Consider the following 20,484-nt stretch of genomic DNA (forward strand, 5'->3'; position numbering starts at 1 on the left):
ACTTAATTGAGTACAGAAAACACAGGAGTGGTTTCCTTATTTCCTCACACAATCGTGCTCGCTACCATCAATTCATACATAATTCATTTGTTCAATTCATCTGCTGCGGATGGGTCTGTGCGTGATGTAAGACGAGCCACCTTAATGTGTTGATGTTGGGAAAGTACTGCAAAAAAAAAAAAAAAAAGGCAATAAAGATTTGATGCATGTATATATATTTACTATATTGTGACTGCAAACATCTGAAGCGGAATATCACTGATCAAATGATCAGACAGCATAAGAAAAGTAGCTGTCAGCAGTGAAAGCCTTTCTTTCCGCATTTATAGATATAATTATTAACATTGCTTAACGTTATACAATATGGCTAGCAGAGCATCTTCTAACAAAGTCCGACTAATGAGAACCAGAATGTGGAAGAAAACAGAAGCTTGAGTTGACCCGGGTCTGATTAAATATATATACAGTAAGATTAAAAAAAACAATGCTTCTGAAGTCATGGTCGTTTCCGCCTTTTATGTGATTTTATTTAAAAGGCTGTTGTTTAATTAGAAAGGTAATGTAATGTGTCCCAAACCAGTGCTGGAGTGAAGGAGGCATCGGTCGCCCTACATTGCAACTCAAATATAGCTGTGCCAATTAAGGCCAACTCTCCTATGCTACATTAAGCATGGGAGACAAAGCATTCTATATCGCCATATTATTTATCTCTCAATGAGGGAACAGTTGCACACATAGTCATAGAAAAAAAATGATTAGACTGCCAATTTTTCTTCAATTTTTTATGCCTGGTACCACTAAATGTGTATAGCATGGCTAACAGACAGAAAAGAAAACATGGAATGCCTAAAATAATTTTTTTTTGGTGCAACGCCATAGCTGTTCATATATCATCTTAAATAATCACGATTATTATCAAGAAAACCATCAACGTGAGTGAACACCGGCTTTGAAAGAAGGCCCGCGGGCCATGATGACCAAGAACCACGTGAACGGAGGCCAACTTGAAAAGGTCGAAAGAAGTGATAGCGAAGAAGAAGGAAAAGCAAAAGTGGAGGAGCAGTGAAGCGATGAGGGATGCTGGTGGGTGACAGAAGGGGGAGAAGAGGGCTGGCGAGATGAAAGGAGCGCTTCCGTCAAACGGAAGCGGGACGCTGTCCAGTAAAAATGCCGAATTGTGTGTGTGAGTGTGTGCGCGTGTGCCCTGATCGTGGACTTTATGCCAAAATAAGATACATGCCGCATGGGTAGATTCACGGCTGTTTGGGATTTTACCCCAAATTAAAGCCCGCAATGTGAATAACACACACCTTTGTGTACTACGTCGCCACAAAATCAACTTTAAAAAGCTTTTTTTTTTCTCTGTACTTGAGTACGACACTGTCTCTCGATTTGCTGGTGTCCTTTATCATCAAAGGGATTCATGCGAGTGAATAAAGATTCAAAACATATCAATGAAGTGTAAATGCTTTTTGGGTAAAAAAAAAAAAAAAATGGTTTTGCAAATCTTGTTCTTGCACTTTCTGACCTTTTTGTAATTTTCGTAAAATTTTTTGTTTCTTTACTTTGCTTTAGAATCACTTTAACTCTGTAACTGATTTTAAATTTTGTACTTTTAATTACAGTATGGAAAACATTGAGCTGTGTTGTCTAGAAAATGTGCAATAAATCAATGATTACATTTTTTATTTATTTATTTATTTTTACAGTCCAGTCCCTAGGGTCTCCATATGTACTGCTAACCATCTAAACAATGTGAAAAAGTTTGCTTATTATTAAGCTCTCTGTATAATACCCCCTTTGAGATCTTTTTTGGTTGTTTGTTTGATTTTAATTTTTTTAACTATTAGAGTTATTTACACGATTTTACAGTATGTATAAAAATCATGAACCACCACAGCATTTATGCACACCAATATGAAACAATTAATTTAAAGAGGGAGATATTTCAAAACCACAAAAAGATTTGAAGGTAGCAGCTCAATAATAACGTGATCATGATAGGGAGTAGCAGTGCTAAGTCACCGAAGAACGGATAATTCAACTTTAACAAAATAACAGTGCGAGCAATACTAAGCTAGCATTAGCACTGGTGACAAGTCCAAATTAGCTCCAGCTGGCAGGTTCAAAGCATTACTTCTAAATAATAGATAGATAAACGGATGTAGCGAGCTAGCTAGCTAGCTAGAGCGATAGATGATAGCTTACTAGCTAGACAGATTATAGCCTAGCTAGGTAGGTAGCTAGCGATAAATAGATAGATAGATAGAGAGATGCTCTCAGTCCCTGTTGGCCTTGAAGCTCGCCTGCCAGCTCCGAGTGACACATTTGGCACGAAGACATGTTTGCTGTGAGTCCTCAAAACCAATGATGCAGTTCACTTTTATCCACACAGCTGTGCTTTTGCTTCCTCTTTAATGGCACAATTTAGTTGACCACATTCTTTCCATCTTTTTTTTTTTTTTTCTCCTCTCCCCCAGTAGCGCGGGCGTTTTAATGATAAGTGTGTTTTTCAGCCTGGTTTCACAGCACCCACGGAGGTGCTTCTCATTAAGAATACAGCCATTCACTACAAAACATAATGGGTCTCTCACACCTCTGTTTGCCTTTTACGAGTCTTGCTGGCACTCTCTCGGCGACACGTGGTGTGTGGACGGGTTTTAGAGACAATAGAGTCAACACTGTCCATTTTTATCTGGCTGCTGTCGGAAAGGGGTATAATATATGAGAAGATCTGTCTCTGATTGTTCAATTGACAGTAATTACAGAATCCCAAGGACACTGTTTTTACTTTTTTCTTTACCAAAAATGTACATGTACAATTAAGGCAAGACTAGGCAGCTTTATTTATTTAGCACGTTTTATACACAAGGTAACTCAATGGACCGAACAACATTTAAAAGCATGTAAAACAAAACAGTAAAAGACATTTAAAAGCAAAGGAAATAAATTAGGAGTGTATTAAAATAAGTAACTCATCTTAGTTTGTTTTGTATCCTGTGGGCGGAAAAGAGAGAAAAGTGACTTTTAAGGAAGGAGTCTGTCTCATTTTTTTAAACTCTCTTACCAATGATATTTTTAGATTTTAATGTCGGTCATTGTGGTTGTACTTGGAGAGCTAAAGTATTTTTTAGGTATCATTGTTATTTTTTGTCTAGTATAATTTTCATGCTTTTACTAAATATTGATTGTTTTTTTTTGTTTTTTTTTTTTGCTTTCACTTGTTATTTCCATCTTAAAAAGTACTGATTGACCCCTGAACTGAAAACATGGCCGGTTTTTGAATATTTTCATCTTGGAGCTGTATTGTCCATGGTGGAGTAATGGTTGTCATATTAGTGTCGCAGTCAAGGAATTCCCGGATTGAATTTCGGTTCTGGCTCTCCTGTGTCAAGCCTGCATGTTGGGTTCATTAAAGACTAAAAAATGTCCACTGCTGGTAATGTAAGAGTGGATGGTAGTTTGTCTATAGGTGAACTGCTATTGGCTAACGACGATAGCTATCCCCCACCTATTCGCTGATGTCAGCTCCGATAGGCTGTTGCTCACCAGCGACCCCAATGACAACAAGCGCCTCACAATATGTTCCCAAAATGTCAAAGCTGAGCAGAACATTTGCAGATGGCACCTGAGAGATGTAATTTTAGGTGTTACGCACGCATTCATGATAAGCACGTCTGGACATTGTTCCTCATTAGGACGCTGATTTAAAATTCACTCCACTGATGGTTGTCGGTATCAGTGCATATCCACGGGAAACTTTCACTGATGAGGCTATTATTTGCCGAGTTGTGACCCGGTCGCTCTCTCTCTAGTGACCCTTCTCGCTCTATCTTTCTGTCACATACACAGAAATCCTTTTATTTTTTTTTTTCCAATAAAATGAAATGCTGCCTGCCGCAAGCTCAAGGTGAAATATCTGTGGGAATGCAAACTGTAAATGTGTGTGCAAGGTATTACTTGTTCAATTAAGAGCTCAGTAATTTGGAGGCATTCATGTCCCCGGTGAAGCAAAGTGTTGCATTTTAGAAGGAAAACGTACTGTCAATAATTTAGACAATCTTTTTATAGCCTATAGGCGAGCTTTATGTTGAGCATTGTTTCTTTTTTTTTTTTTTTTTTTTTAGATCCTCAGAATTCTTTCTCAAAAATCCAAAACACCAGCAGCACATTCACACCTGAGACATTGTTACACTAACAAGTCACATGACACCAGGGAATGAAAATGAGCAGTCAGGCCCCAATTTGGGCATTTTCACTCAGGGGAGTACTCACTTTTGTTGCCAGCAGTTCAGAAATGAATGGCTGTATGTTGACGGATTTTAAGCGGAGAGTATTTTTTTTTGTTTGTTTTTACAAAATAATCTATTATCCAATGAAATAAAACATATAAGTAACGCCTCTGTAGTTTTTGCATAATCCAAGTAAACATACGCTTGAACCCAGGAGTTAGTTCCTGCGTCGTTACAGTAGCCATCTGTCAGCAGGCACACCGCCTTGGCAATGTTTTTGCATCCACATACACTACAGATCGCATGCCAAACAACTCACCCGTGACCCCAGTGACCCCTCCTGACGCACAGCGGGCCACCGGGGTTCCGCATGAAGCTTTATATTCAATCAATGACGGAAAGGAAAGATTTTCAGTCCCGTCCCCCCCCCCCCACTCTCCATCTCTGCCCACATAATAGTGGCGCTCATCTGCCAAACACTGATGTCATTGTCCAACAGGGCATGAGATGAAATGATGAACATTTTAAAGCATAATCCCACAGTTTAATCCGAACTCCTCTGATGTGCCTACACCGAGAGACTATTTGTTTGGCTGCGTAACATGCAAGTTTTGGACTGGGATGGAGCGCACATTTGGGCTTCAATCAGTTTGCAAATGGTGATCTCACACGAAAGATGTTTTCCCCTTCTCGGTGAGTGAGCGAGTGAGTGAGTGTGGAGTTGGTGAGTGGAGCAGGGAGGGCTGGCAGTCGGAAAGGAGCAAAGTAATTCTTCCCAGCAAAGCGCAGACGGTCGTGCTCGAGCAGGAGCTGCAGTTGCATCCCTCCACCTCTTTTCTCCTTTGACTGCTGGCATTTTCTGCTCATCGTCTGTCGCCCTCTCCAGTCCAGACAGATCCTCTGGTCCCATTTTGGATAGTTTGGCCGCAAACGTGCGCACCCACGCTTCTCCAGAGCCGCCACAACTCAAGGTAAGAACTCACCGGCGCATGATGCACGCCAAGTGCAAACATTAAAGAAGGCTTTTGTCATGATCATCCTGATGATGGTGCGTGCGAAAGTAGCTGTGCATGGCAAAATCTGTTTTTGAGAAACTAACTTGTTGATTTGCATATAATTTACATCGTGCAAAACTGTAGTTTTTTTTCCCAATATCATACACCATTCCTTTTCCGTGGTGGGTGGAGAGTCGAACAGTCCTTTCGGGTTCGGTTGACTTTTGAGCGCTTTACTTGCTCCATCCTGGGATCTGTTGACTGAAAGCTTATGTGGAATCAAGGCAGATGCTCTGGGCTTTTAAGTGCACATTTGAAATGACTGCAAGCAGCCAGCTCGGATTGCTGAACGAGAGAGAAAGAGAAGGAGGGGGCAGTTGATCTACGTGCTCTAAAGTATGATCGGTGCCATCGGCCACATTCCTAATTGCGATGATTTCAAATGATCAAAATTGTTGTCGGTGAACATGTTGCATTTCATCCTTTTATATTTAAAAAAAAATAATAATAAAATGCGCACCAGATGCGTTCATGTAAAAATGACAAAAAAGCATTGGCCAGGAAAAAAAAAGTGAGTGCGGATGTTCACCTATTAATCTCACGGAATCTCACTGCCTCCTGGTTTGCAGGGGGCGGTATTTTACATTTGAAATCATCTCCACGGAACTCATGTCTCGTTTGTTGAAAACATATAGCCTTAAGGTGAAAAGGCTTTTAAACCAGGTGTGTGTTTGCTTCCTTTTCTTGTGCTCACTTTTATAATGGTTTAAAAAAAAAAAGGGCTGTGCACGCAAAAGGGATTCGATTTATGTGGAGTGCATATACTAAAAGGCTGCCAAGTATGTTTATGTTGTCCTTTGTTGTTGGGAGATGCAGCTCAGGTTATAACCTACATCAACAGTAGCGCACTGAATTATTTAGTCTTTAGATTCATCTTTAGCATACAGTTTCTAAACTAATGTAAAGTACGACTATATTAATATGAAACAAATTGAAAATATCTGCCTGAAAGTGATGACAATTTTTATTTTTTTTTTTATATATAACTGTTGTGGCAAATCATAGTCCTAATGTAACATCAAATTTGTGTATTGATGGACCGTTATCATCTTGTATGATTTTGTCACATAGTTTTCAGATGGTTGGATTTTATGAATGTTATAAAATTCAATTTCGATGATGTTGGTAGTGGAAAGTTAAGCCGTAGGCCAAGGTCTGCATTTTGGTGCAGATCTCCATGCAGGTTGGAAGCTTGCTTTTTATTTCCATTCCGTTCCGCAGTGTTGAACTGGTGACCTTGCTGAATGAAAAAAAAAAAAAAAAAGACTTCAGCGTGTATTTCATGGCCATCTATTCATATGTGAATTTTCTGCAGATATATATTTTCACAGTTTTCTCACTTTTGCTTAAAAACAAATTGAAAGAGCTGCCTATTTTTATGTTGTTTTCATTTCTCACATTTTTAATTTTTGTTCTGAAACATAAGCATGGTGTTACCAGTAACATTGCTGGTATCACTCAACTCACCTTACCACATTATTGGAGAGTGATCAACAACTGTTTTATTAAAAATATCAAATATAAGATAAGATAGAAAACAAGAACATTTTTCTCACTTAAATTGATGCAGAATCCGGACAGTGCCGCATATCTGGTTCTGGCCAAGCAGATAAATAACATTTGAGCAGATTTATGATTTCATCAATAGGAGATCTAACAGCAAGTTGCGTGTAAGGCGCTCTATAGACATCAATATCTCATTATAGTGTAATGCGGCACAAAAGCGGCAGGAAAAGACATCTGATTTTTGGCGCGTTAAAACATTCATGTTTCCCGTCACTATGCTATTGAGAACACGGTCCAATTGACTCGACTGCTTACACAGGCGAGTAGAATATGAGTAAACAAACAACTTGGGTTTTTTTTCCCCCACATACTCAAGTTAGATAAGTGTCTGCTTTAGGATAAAAAAAAAAAAACACGGCATATGTTTCCTCTAACTTCATTTGGTGCCGGAGGTTCCTTATGTCCATGTTCGTTTTCTGCCTCCTTGCATCTCATCTGCGGCCTCTCCTCGTCCAGCTGAGTCCCTTCTACTTCATCCTACCTCTTATCTCTACTATCTGAAACATTTTTTTTGTGCCGTGCAAATCAACATTATTAAACATTTACCGAAGGAATATGACTTATATATATACATATATATTATTTTTTTTACGAATGCAGCAGATCTAACCTGATGACAAGAAAGTCATACAAAAGTGACTTAATTCTCCTCAGGAAAATGCCGAGACTATACACAACACAAAAATTAACCATGTTGCTTCACTCATACAATCCATAAGACATACATATACATTTTGAAAAAATGTAGTCCCCGCCTCCCAAAGACGTATTTATACGTCTTAGCCTTTTGTTTTTTTGTTTTTTTTTTGCGTCATAGCTCCGTGTTTTTATAGCATTAGAACACAATATTCTGTTGGCCTCACAAAATCCAGAAAAACGCTGGAATTGAGGGGTTTCCTCTAGTGAACATTTCTGGGATGAAATGAGTTAAATTGAAGTCACATGACACAGAAGACAAAACTTGAGAGCAAACAGAGAATCGGTTTGCCGAGGAGGGCAAAAGATCGAAGCAGAAGAGCACAGATGACCAAACTATAAATATACACATACAGCCAAATATTAAAAGTTACAGACCTGATGACGACGATGATGACACCCGTCTGGTTTTATTGTAGATGCCTGAAAAGTGTTGTGGAATGTGGCACAGTTTCTCAGGATGCGAGCAGATGATGTCCACCCACTGGCCAACTGATTCTTAATCATCAGTTTGTGTCCATTCAAAGCCGTAGCTATTATTAAATTGGCATGTGTGAAAGACCAGAGTTTTTTTTTTAGATTGTATTTTACACACACATTCTAAAAAAAAAAAAAAAAAAAAAAAAGATACAGTATATCCTGTCCTGCAATCCCATCCTCGAAACAGCAATATAAAGAGTTTTATCACATTCCCCAAATGCAGAAGCAGCAAATGCAAGCTAAATAAGATCAAGTGATATACTACTGCTAATGACATCCTAAACCTCACACAAATTAAAGAAAGAGAAAGTAGGGATGGGCGAGAATCAATATTAGGTATTGGTATCGAGTCTTCACAAAGGCTGCCGATATCAGTCACTGATACCAGTCACTGGTGCCTTCTTGTGGCCATTCTATTAGTAAGAAGGAAATGGCGAGCGTGGTGCAAAGAATGGCTGCATCCATGTCATAACACTCAGTTGCCGGTTAAAATGCAATTTCTCTCAGTGTATGTATGTTTACATTAATATTTAGGGTACAGGATTAGTGTGTTGCTACAAATTTTCATGTTTATTTGTCAACTAGCGTAAATCAGTTTGGGTAGTCTGATAACTTTCTCAATGATGGTATTTCATACACATTTACTTTCTATCATCGACTGAGAAAAATAGAATGTTAATTTTCAGTTCATTCATAAGGTTGAATGTAGTACCAGTAACATAGTCATTTTAGTTTTTTCTGCAAAGCACTTTGAATTGTCTTGTACCGGCACATGAAATGTGCAATGCAAATAAACCTGCCTTGCCTTAAAATTACTGATTAGAGTGCTACACTTACCTGTTGCCTACTTTTTGTACTTGTATCGACCTATATATGTAATATGAAGAATATTTTTCCTCTGGATGGTTGCATTTTATTGTATTTGTTCTTTAATCAATTTTCCATGTCGAATAGGGAAAAAAAAAATCTACATTTTAGGTCTTTCTTTAAAATGATCTGGCATTGGTTTAATGGAAATTTTACAGCTACTTAGTATCAGCATCGGTGAAACTCAAGTATACTTGTACCGTTATTGGTCTGGAAAAAAGTATTATTGAACATCCCTAACAGAAACATCGAGAAGAGATTTGTCTCAAACCATGATGAAGGAACAGAGAGTGGATTTGATTGGGCTCAGAATTCTGGCTGAATCCAGTAAAAGGGTCAGGTGCTGAACTGTACACAAATAAGAATATTTTTTTTCTCAGTACGCAAGCGGGGATAAGCAGTATAGAAGATAAATGAATGGGGCCTTCAACTAAAAACCAAACTGTCAAACCTGACGATGCAAACCCTTGTTTAAAGCTCTCTATCCAACCCTTAGACTGGGAACTCATAAACGCGCTACTACACTATGGGAAAGAAGATTCTAAACTCATGAATTCTTCATGAAATCTTGTCGCATTTGGATACATATCGCATTCACGAACCCACAATTTACCTAACCTCCCTATTCCTGCTTACACATAACTTACACTTATACATACTTCATTTTATTTTTCATTATATATATATATATATGTATATTTATATATATATATATATATATATATACACAATACACACATACATGGATACACTTATAAAAAAAAAAAAGAAAGAAAGGAATGAAAAAAAGCTGTCTTGCCTGACCTTACTGACTACAGACTCCCTCTAAAGTGGCGGGTGGGAAGCAAATTAATCATTCACGTAAAAGATGTGTTGTTCTGCACTTCTTTTTTTTTTTTTGTAAGATACTGAATTAACCAGAATCCAAGGCCTTGTGAATACATACAGTATGAGGGGAGAAGCTATGAATTAGTTATGAGTTATTCTATCCTTATTGCTTTGCACTGTCATAGTAGCAAGAGGAGTGATTAGAAGTGCAGTATAGGAAATAGATTGGAGAGAAGGAAAAGAGCAACAAATAGTAAAAGGTTCTAATCACTGAAATGCCGTCACCATCTATCATTTCTCTACTCACTACATTTACTCTATTTTTCTATCGGCATGTTCTGTCTCATTTGATGTGCAAATGTATAGTACAGTAAACAGTAACCTTAGGAAAGAAAAAAAAGTAGAAATAGAATGGCTTACTGTTTCTCAAATTGCTCCGTGGAGGTTCAACTGACTCCGTTGGGTCCAATTTCCCATATTGCGTCTTTTGGGGTTCCGTCGCAAAAGTGCCAGCGAGCAAAAAAGGTAAATATTTGGCGCAGCACTGCAAGAACACATAATCTGGAAAAGATTAAAGAAAATAACAAACCCCATGACATACCTACCTGGGGACAGTAATGTGGTTATGTTCCAGAACACTTCTGCTATAAGTAAAATCCCAGATAGAGATTATTTCAATACTCTCTTGGTATGTGTTTATAGCATTTAAAGTACTTATTTCTTTAAGGACTTTAATCCCACTTTTAAAATAATCCAAACTCATTCAAACAGTGTAGCAGTATAGCCAGTATTTCCGAACAAATCACTCCCAAAGATGTACATTATAATACAAACCCACAGGCATCACTTTCTGCAGGCCTAAAAAGCAGGATCGTACTGCTGACGGTCTTTAATAATCTACGAAAACACTTCCTGTTTTTGTGCATTTTACCTTGTTTCAAACGAAATAACCCCACCTTTAGGCCAATAGTGGAATTACACCCACTATAAAAAAAGAGACCAAAAGTGAGTAATTAAAAAGGATTAAAATAAAAAGATACATGAAAAGGAGGGACTGCAAACCTGGAACCCACAATTGGGATTTATTGTATTGTCTCACATATTATGACGTAAATGGAAAAATTAATTTTTGGAGTAATGGCAATTTATGTATGATAGCCATCTACTGTATTACCTGAATATCGCATCGTTTCTTGTTTGGCCCTTCATGATTATCATGCGCTGAGCCCATTGCCATGAGCTCTTACGTAATGCCCCAAGCTGTTGTAATAATGGATCCAACATGGCACTGGCTTATCAATCCCTCAATTGCATCACACCATCACTAGGATGCCAAAAAATGTTCAAGAATCTGTCCCCTACTTTGACAAATATGGCTAACTGTACATGTTTTAACAAGTCAGCTTATGAGCGGGGTTGATTTACAATGTTTTTATTTAATTTTTTTTATTGTTGTTTGATCAGGTAACACTAAATGTAAGCGCCTCCGGCATGGATGCTTTTAGTGGACAGCATCGCAATCTCTGATTGTTCTGTTTCAATGAGAAAAAAGAAATTAGTAAGGTTATGGGCTGAAATGGGTCAGTCGAAATGATCTAAATGAGATGAGAGGAGAAAAGGAATCACAACAACGGGAATGAACTGCTCGGTATTTATTAGCGGTGCTGGTCATAAAAGACTTTCTCTGCTCACATTATGCAAACCAAGCTATGCTATGCTAGCGGTGAATGATGACTGCTTTGTAGATGCTCTCTTTCTCATCGTTCCTCGTGCTCAGGATGGATGAGTTTAATACGCAAGTGCTTCACAACAAAGGCAGTTTTCCTCACCGTGGTCCATTTTTCATGCTGGCTAACTCGAGAAATAAGACTAAGGCCTTCTTGCTCCCTTGTCCACCTTAAAAACAATTGCTTAACTTGGCCTTTGGCTATTTCTTTTTTTTTTTTTTTTTTTTACTTTTAAACCCTCTCTCAACCTCTCTTCTCATTAATGGATGAATGGATCGGCTCGTCTACTAGAGACAAGAACATAGTGAAAAGTATTGACGATAATGGAGGACGCGCTTTCAAGCACTCTTTTCACTGACTGGAATCCAGTCAATCACTCGAGCAACCTTTGAGCTGTACAATGAGGCTTATAGCTTGCAGACGATTAATCGGCAATCACGTGTTGTATGCTCATTTGAAAATTATGGAGGTCTGTCGTTAACGATAATAAAAGCACAAATGCTAACACTTATAGTATCAGATAAAGCACCAACGACCGCTAACAAACAAATAAATTCTCGTCAGTCATTTGCAAATTCACCTTCCCATACCAGTGATGGGAATATAAGAAGTAGCATCTGATTTGTAATGTCTGCATCGTGATAATGAACGATAAACATCGCCAACAACTTGGTGTTGTGCTCAAGCCTTCAGCGAGCTTCTCTTTCTCCTCTCCAAATCAAATAACCCCCCACTCACCTAAAGTTTGTAATTTGATTAAATAAATAAATGAAATAAATAACTACTGGCTAGAATTACTTTTTCGGGAAAAAAAAATCGATAAATAATCGAAAAATATAAAAATCGATCCGTGTTTGTCAACTCGACCACAAAAATAAAACTACTTGCGTGTTTTTGTAAAAAATAAAAAAATACCATAATGCAAACTTTCTGGCCGATCTGCTATTCTTTGCCCTCATTTATTTTCAACCAATTCGATTTGAAGCACATAGCATTTATTGGTTAAAGTAACAAATTTGCCCTGTTGACATTTTGAAGGCTGGACCAAAGAACTGGACAAGGCCGAAGCGTTGACAAGATGCCGAGAAAGGCATCTAAATTGGAGAAAAGCTGGAGCGTGCTCTGCTTTTGCTCTGACCTGGTTCCAGTTAATCCGCCCACTTTCCACGATGAACATTACCTCCACACTGTATTTATAGAGCCATTTGCTGTGTTTTTCTGCCTGTATGGATTTCTTACAGTATTTTCAAGTCGTATTTGTCCGGGGAGTCTGACAGCTAAGCAGGTTATCAGCAAATTTAACAAATTAGATTAGCGTAGATAGTACAGCTTTCACCGAATATCACAACTCATTTGCATGTCCGCAAAGCAAAACAATTTCCCACAAACATTCAGTCGATGCTCACTGAATGTGTCTCAGTAATCGCGCTGGGGCCTTTTTAGATTTTGATTTGAATTTAGACCGTTTGAGAAAAGGCAAGGAAAGACAAACTCGTTTGCAGTCGACATTGTTAGGAAAATAGTAATAAAAATCGCTGGTGCCACCGTTGCATTATTATTCATTTTGGAGTGTCATTGTGGATATTTGTTCATCCTCCAGATTTGTGAGGTCAAAGATGGCATGCCTCACAATCTGTTCTTGTTCATCCCACTGGTGTTTTCAAAGTATAGAATGGTGGAAGAAGTCTTTTTATTGGTCCAGCTCGACCCTGGATTTATTGATTATTTCATCCATAGTTGTCTCATTGCTTTAGTCCGTGCAATGTAGTGTAAGTTTATAATACTTTGAAGGCTCCGGGGTAAAATTTGACACACTATGAATTAGATACAGACCGATATGTCTTTTGTTTTTTTTTTTAGGTCCGATACGATACTGATTGTTTGTAGTAAACGAAGCCGATAACCGATATTTGGACCTGATATTCATTTGCTTGTAAAAAGGAAAATATTGCTGTCAAAATCTAAAAAAAAAAAAAAGCTCTTAACTTGATTGAAATGTCTTTAAGCATGTGTTCAGTGAACTACTTTTCAGATTTGTTGTTTTTTTTTTTTATTATATTAATATTATACATTTTTGACAATCTACATCTTTACATACCAAATTCAGGGAACTCTCAAGGTGAAATAAAAAATGAAAACATAAACAATCCAATTTTCCCCAGTAAATAAAATTATCCAAAATTTCAAAATGACAGAAATGCAAACGATTTCAATTATCTTGTGCAGTGTTTCCCAGGGCCAGTGGAATCTCTTATGAAGTGAACAGAAATTTAAATAAATAGTTCCTTCAAGTTAACACTGTTTTAAATTGATTCATTATCAGCCATCAGATTTAAAAAAAAAAAAAATGCCCAATGCTAAAATTTGTCAACATGCCAAATATTGGCGCCAATAATTGGCCTGGCCGATAATCAGTCTATCCCTACTATGAATGCATATGCACATCCATCTCCTCTGGGAATTGGTTCCGGCAAATTTCCATTTCAAGATGAAAGGCCATCATTATTTAATGAGCAGAATTCTTCCCCTCTCCCAAAGATGGGAACGAGCTCCGCAGGTATACTGGATGCTATAAGAAGTGAGCAGTATACTCTACAGAATACACTTTCCAAAAATAGAACGGACCCTGACAGTCCTCTACTCAGCTTCACTGCCGAGACCTTTCTGTTTAAATGCTCCTCACCCTCATGACTCCGATCCAAAACCTTCCTAAATGCCGTTTTCTCCTCCTCATATATTTTTTATTTTTCTTCTCTCCGTCACCAAAGGTTAGTTCTCAATAATTCTGAATATTTAAAAAAAAAAAAAAAGTATTTAGACTTCTTCTGGTTTGGGCTGATCATCTTTGATTCCTTGGTGCCCTTTACGTCTGTCTCTCATTCTTTTTTTTCGTCTTTGTCATCTTCATCTCAATCTTATTCTCCCCTCTGATCACACCTCATCGTCTGACGCCGCAGCTCATTCGTCATGGCGCTTTATCGCGGTATTTCTCTTTCTGCTTCGCACTTACCCTCAGCGTAAAGCTCTCTTGCTCCATCACACCTGCACCTCAAATGTTGTTAAACAGGATATTGCGTGTCGTAAGAAGCTCAAAAAAGAGGATTTTTTTTTTTTTATCTGAAACTGAAGTAATGAACCCGTATTTGAAGTGGGACTGCTAATAATGTGTCCTGAATGCATTTTTTTTTTTTTTCTGGGCTTCTTTATCATCCCTTTTCCCACGATGCACTCCAAAGATGTTTGTTTTCTTTTGTATTTTTTTTGTCTTACTCCTTCTTGCTATCGTACGGGCTTACTTTTTTTTTTTACTACTGTATCACCTTACTAAGATGAGCGGCTTGTGTACTGAGGCACACGCCCCTGAGTTTTGCAATAAAACTTCTATCGGACTCTGATGAGCAATAAAAATATCTTTTGTTCACTCTCTTGCGCGGCAAATTTACTAACTTGCGGCCCAGTTGTTAACATGCCACCCTGTGCCCGTGTTCCCAACGCTGTGGCAAATGATTGTACATTTAATCCAAAATCACAATGATCAGGAGCAAGACCACAGATTCTACCAAGAAATGTTCAATAAAGGTGCACTCCCAATGGTAAATGAGCGCACCGACTCACCGGCATTTCTCTTCCCTCTGAATCATGCCGGCTCTATTTTACCGTCGTCGTTCCGCACCTGCAGTTTGTTTCATCTCTGAAATGTGATTCCTCATCTCATCACAAATCATCGTTATTGCCTACATGTGAAATCCCCTCTCAAATATTCAACAAGTCGGAAGAATTAAGACTTATGGGCTGCTATTCCATATTATTATTTCTTTTTTTCTTTTTTTTTTATGAGTGAGTGGTCCTCTTCTTCTGATTGTGTTAGCATGTTCAAGTCAGAAGTTCTTTCGAATACAATGCAGGTGGAGACGTTTGAAGTGAGGTTCTATTGCATGACATTCACAGTTAATATTTCATAGTATGCTACTCAACGGCATGCTACTCGGGAGGAGCCCAGCTTGGTGCCTGCAGGCTAATTCCATCACGGTGACACGCACCGTCTCCATCCTTCACATGTTAAGTCTATTTGTTGCATGCCTATTGTGTAAATGAGTCGAAAGGAACAACGCACGCCGATCATATACTCGGATTACGCCGTGTACTGTTGAAATGTAATTCGGTTTCCAGCTAACTGAGAGGCGTGTGCATATCATGACAGTCGCAGAAGTATAATGGATTCACTGAAATTGTGTCATCAAAAGGTGTTCTGAACAGGTTCTGTTCCTACGGTGGCGACGTAACGCGGATTTCAGATTTAATACTTCCTGAATCGCTTTACAAAGTGACCCGCATAGGCGGAAGGAGTGACGTCACTCGCAAAAGGACGGAAGTGGCCCATGGACATATTATGTGATATGTCCATTTATTTTATGGATATTTTTTTTTATCATCTCATATCTGCAGAGGAGTGATTCGGGAGGAGGCAGAAATAGAGTATTGTGGGGAAATGAGGCCAGGCTTTTTTATCTCATTTCATGGAGACGTCACGAAAGATGACGTAACGTCATTGCTGTCTACGTGGCGACAATCATCACCGCATATTTCCGCTTTATGCTTCATGTTTAAAGTGGGATTAAATTAAAGTTGAATATAAAGACAATGCCGTTATTGAAAACAACTTTGTGATTCATGGGCAATCGAACAGTCAATATGCCTCCCAAGCAGTCTTTGTCCACAAAGCACAGGATGATGTCTGGGTCGGAAATATCTGGCCTGGCCGTTCAGACTGCGGTTGTATTGCAAAAAAATCGGATCAAATCTGGAATGACATAAAAAACCCAGGTTGGATTAAAAAAAAAAAAAAAAAAACGGAATTAAGCCATTCATAAAAAAAAATAATAATTATAAATCCAATGCAGGTCGCATACAGGCAATAAAAAAAAATCGATCTGGGGTCGCATTTGCCTGTCGTGTGAACCCAAAATGGCGGACGAGACTCGGGTATCATAAAGTTGAGTACCGCCTGTAATTGAGGCAAAACAGAGATTTGGGGAGTTTAGGATGTACAGTAGTAATTACTGTGACCTGTGCGCTCATTTGCAGCGGATATGTAATTCCCTTGTTCTCATCTTCCTTACAGCTTCTTTCACTTCCTTTATAATCTTTTTTTTTTTTTTTTGCTCTTCACTTAACCTTCCCATACTCCTCTTTCTTCACTCTAACTTTCCCACGAGACCAGATGTCCTAATTTACTTCTTAAGACTTGAGCGGCATCACCCTGGCAGTCAAAGGAGTGGGTGCACAATAGTAGTGCACATGACACACGATGAGGAGCCCAAGGTGCTTTCTGCATTGTGCTTTTGATATTGCTCGTGCAGATGGGAATGAAACAATTGCCTCAGCCAGACAGTGCAGCTGTGTTCTCTTACACTTACAAACTCTCTGAAAGAATATTGGGGGGGGGGGGGAGAAGTCACTCAGCTTTCCTGGGCAATTAAAACCCATTTCCAAGTGATCAAGAATATTTTGTGCTTAAATAGCTGTTTATATATATATATATAAAATAGTAGTTGAAAAATGTGATTAATCGCAATTAATCATGGATTATTTTGTGATTAATTAAAAATATCTAATCTAAAAAATTGTTTTTATCTCAGCATGACCAATGTCACTGAAAACGAGCTTGAAAAGCATTTTTTGTTTGTTTTGTCAATATGTTAAGAATTAAGGAAGTTATGACATTTTGACAAGACTTCAGAAAGTGGTTAAAAATGACCCCTTGTTTCAAACAAAAAAAAAAACTGCATGTAATCTCTCTTTAAGAAAAGAACAGGAGCAGGAAAGGGTAATGACTGAAATGTGCACAACAAAGACGCCATCTTGGAAAATTCAAAATGATCAAAAAAATGAGCCGAGAGGTGTAAGACACCACACCCACCGGTCACTTCAAACGTAGAGCAAGTATTTTCGCATTCAAATTCATGTATTTGTAAGCAAGCAGGTCAGGGACGCTCACACTTCATTGTTTTCTCAATCCAAAATCCAGTGAGAGGAAGATCGGGACTCATGCTTGGTTGTCTTTCCAGCAGAATCCCCAACCGCCACAGGGACAGGTAAACAAAATGGTCGGGGGAAAAGGCGGAGGGGATTAACAGGGTCATGTTGTAGCACATTGCATGGCACAATAAAGGACTTATCAACAAAGTTTTAAAAAGGTGGGCGGGGCCCGGCAGACTAACATGGAAACTCTTAAATGTGTCGACTGTGCAGCACATCCTTCGTGCGTCTGTGCGCAATAATGTCGAGTACGCAGCACTTTCCACATTTCTTCATTTCACCGCATCACCTGAATTTTTAACTGCGATCTCAAGCTCTCATTCTTTACAAGATGTGCGCGTGTCAGAGCAGACAAGAGGAGTTTTATTCAGTGGTTTGATATTTTTCATGGGCAACATGCTCACGACTGCCTTGTTTCTGCTTCACAAACTTTGCATGTATCGGTTCCTTTTTCAGCAGTTGCATTCATGAGTGAAGCGTGAGATATATGTTTTTTCATCAGCTGTGAAGAACATATAAAGGCAATAGAGTAACGGAATTTCAGAGGTGTTATTATTATTTGCTCGAAACAAAATGGAAACAACAGCTGAATCCATTTCAAGAATGTCGCAGTATGGCAGTGATGCCTTTCACGATTGGCTGTGAGCAGATCTCCATAGCTTGATTTGTGATATAAAATGCAAAAGGCTTGGCTCGAGAAGGAAGATGGAACTGAGGGACTTTATGTATTTATCTCATGATAGAATTGTAATCATGCAATCTTCAACTAGTGACTGATGATTGGTAATAAATTGTAATTATTCTGTTGAGCTGAGCAGCAGCACAATGTATATGCATTTACTTTCTTCGTATTTGTTCCTCGTACAACTGGCTTAGGTTCAGTATTAGAATATTGGCATCATAGAAATGGCATCTGCAGAATATTAGACATTAATGGTCATTTTTTAATAATGTATTGAACGCGTGAACAAAAATAAAGCAGATAAATAGTGCAGACCATCATATATAATAATGCGTGTGCACTATGTAAGCTTGATAAATCTCTTGCAACTAAAAAAAAAATACATACATAAATATGACCATTTCATTTACAGTAATTGTTTTATTTTGCTTTTCTTTTTTTTTATATTGGGTACTTTTTACAGCAACGAAGCTGTACTTTTGAAATTCAATTGGAAAAGTATTTAACATTAGATTGACCATTTAACCATGACGATCACGAAATAATAAATCAAACATGTAATTAAACATAATTCATACCAGACCATGTGAAATGTCACTAACATTTGAATTTAACCATATCGTCTCTCTCCAAAAATTAACTTGACAGATAATCTATCAATTTTGAATGTTGACAGCGGGCTTTTCGATTTCCACATTTGCACGCTATAGACTCAAGTTCGGGGCAAACATGAAATCCAGCCACTGCAGGACAACATGTGTATTGCAAAAAAAAAAAAAAAAAAAAAGCAGCAGAAAGATGAACATGTCAAATATATATATTGAAATTAAAGTCCCTTTATTTCCAGGGAAAATAAAAATCTCAACATATAATGTAATCTATGTTTATCTTCTAAATTTGACCACCCCACTGAGAAAATTGTCGTGAATGGCCCCAGACAAATTTGAAGAATTTGAAAAAATTGCAACATGCACAACCACTCGAAGCCCCAGTCCCCACATTGGCTGTTACTTCTTACTTTTCCATTCGCCCCCCCGCCCCTCGCTATTCGGCTGTCCCTACATGTGGCCGTTTACGCCCATCTTCACGATAATGCTCTCTAAATCGCTCAGGGCAGCACACTATCGGAAGAAAAGATGCATTTCCGGGGTTTCGCTATAGCTAGCTAGCTAGCTAGCGAACTCCTCATCGCTAGCTAACTGAACAAAGACGCCCCAGTTTTTATTTAGTGGGGCAGGTGCCACTAAATCCAGACTTTAATTGCATTACGTGGCACCGTTTAAATCTCAGCCCAAAAATCAAAAAAAGTGAAATAGCTCAAATAAATAAAAGTGTCTATCTCCACAAGTGAATGCTACATCGCTCTCAGTCTTAGCTCGTTTTCAGCAAGTATCTTCAGACGTGTATAATCTACTTAGAAACAATTATTTTTAGTCTCTTAAAAAAAATGATCACACTTTCAATATCTTACTATGACATTAAATGTCTTTCTCGTCCAACTCAACGCATGTCCCTCTCATCTTAGCTTTTCTATTCATACTCCTGGATTTGGCATGGCTCAACATGAACTCTTGACAGGCATGTTCAGCCTTAGATTTATTTATTTTTGTCCAGGTGGAGAAAAGCACTCTTCTCCCCAAGGACGCACTTAACCGTGCAAGTCCTGCAGAGGCTGACTCACCTAATGAGGGGACTGAAACCTGAGGAAAGACAATAGCTCGAGAGAAAATAAATAAATAAAACAGATGCGTCCGTTATTTGTCAACAGATTGACCGGTTGTGTTCATTTTATTTTTACTGCTTTCTCCGTGCAGATGTAAAGAATGCACCGTTTATTTATTAAAAAAAAAATTTTCGGAATAATTGTTAAAACTATTTATATCCTCCGAGTTTTCATATGTAAAAGCGCCGACATTGCTTTGCGCTGAATTTGTAATTTTTATAACACTCAAATTCCAAATAACCAACACACGCCTTACAAAACTATACACATTTATGGTTATTTTTCTGCCGCTTTTCGATAATTAGGTCACTGCAATCAGCCTAAGCCCTATGAATAAGTCCGTCAAATAAGTTTGGTGTGTGTGTGTGTGTTTTGACATGGAAAAACTGTTTTGTGTTTGTATTTTGTCGTTTACAGTAAATAGCGTCAACACCTTGAATAAAAGCGCTTCAAATTTAGATCCGAGTGTGTGACAGAACAAAGACCAAAGTCTGACCTCAAACTGACTTCGCCTACCTTGCGCACCGAGAAAGCAAAACCCAGATGTGTTCCCATCCGTGTGTCGTTGTCGCAATGTCTGCTTACTAAT

General features: G+C 38.3%; 1 protein-coding gene across 1 annotated transcript in view; it reads left to right on the forward strand.

Annotated features, from left to right (window-relative positions):
• The window catches only part of camkvl (CaM kinase-like vesicle-associated, like), a 41,444-nt gene that overhangs the window by 2,230 nt on the left and 18,730 nt on the right, over positions 1 to 20,484 (forward strand). The window contains exon 2 of the mRNA XM_088290771.1: positions 4,935 to 5,203. The gene's annotated coding sequence lies outside the window, so the exon portion shown is untranslated. The remainder of the gene's footprint in view (positions 1 to 4,934; positions 5,204 to 20,484) is intronic.

Source organism: Idiotropiscis lumnitzeri, chromosome 3 (genome assembly GCF_059441095.1).
Source record: "Idiotropiscis lumnitzeri isolate Australia: NSW breed Sydney's pygmy pipehorse chromosome 3, RoL_Ilum_1.0, whole genome shotgun sequence".
Classification (NCBI taxonomy): Eukaryota; Metazoa; Chordata; class Actinopteri; order Syngnathiformes; family Syngnathidae; genus Idiotropiscis; species Idiotropiscis lumnitzeri.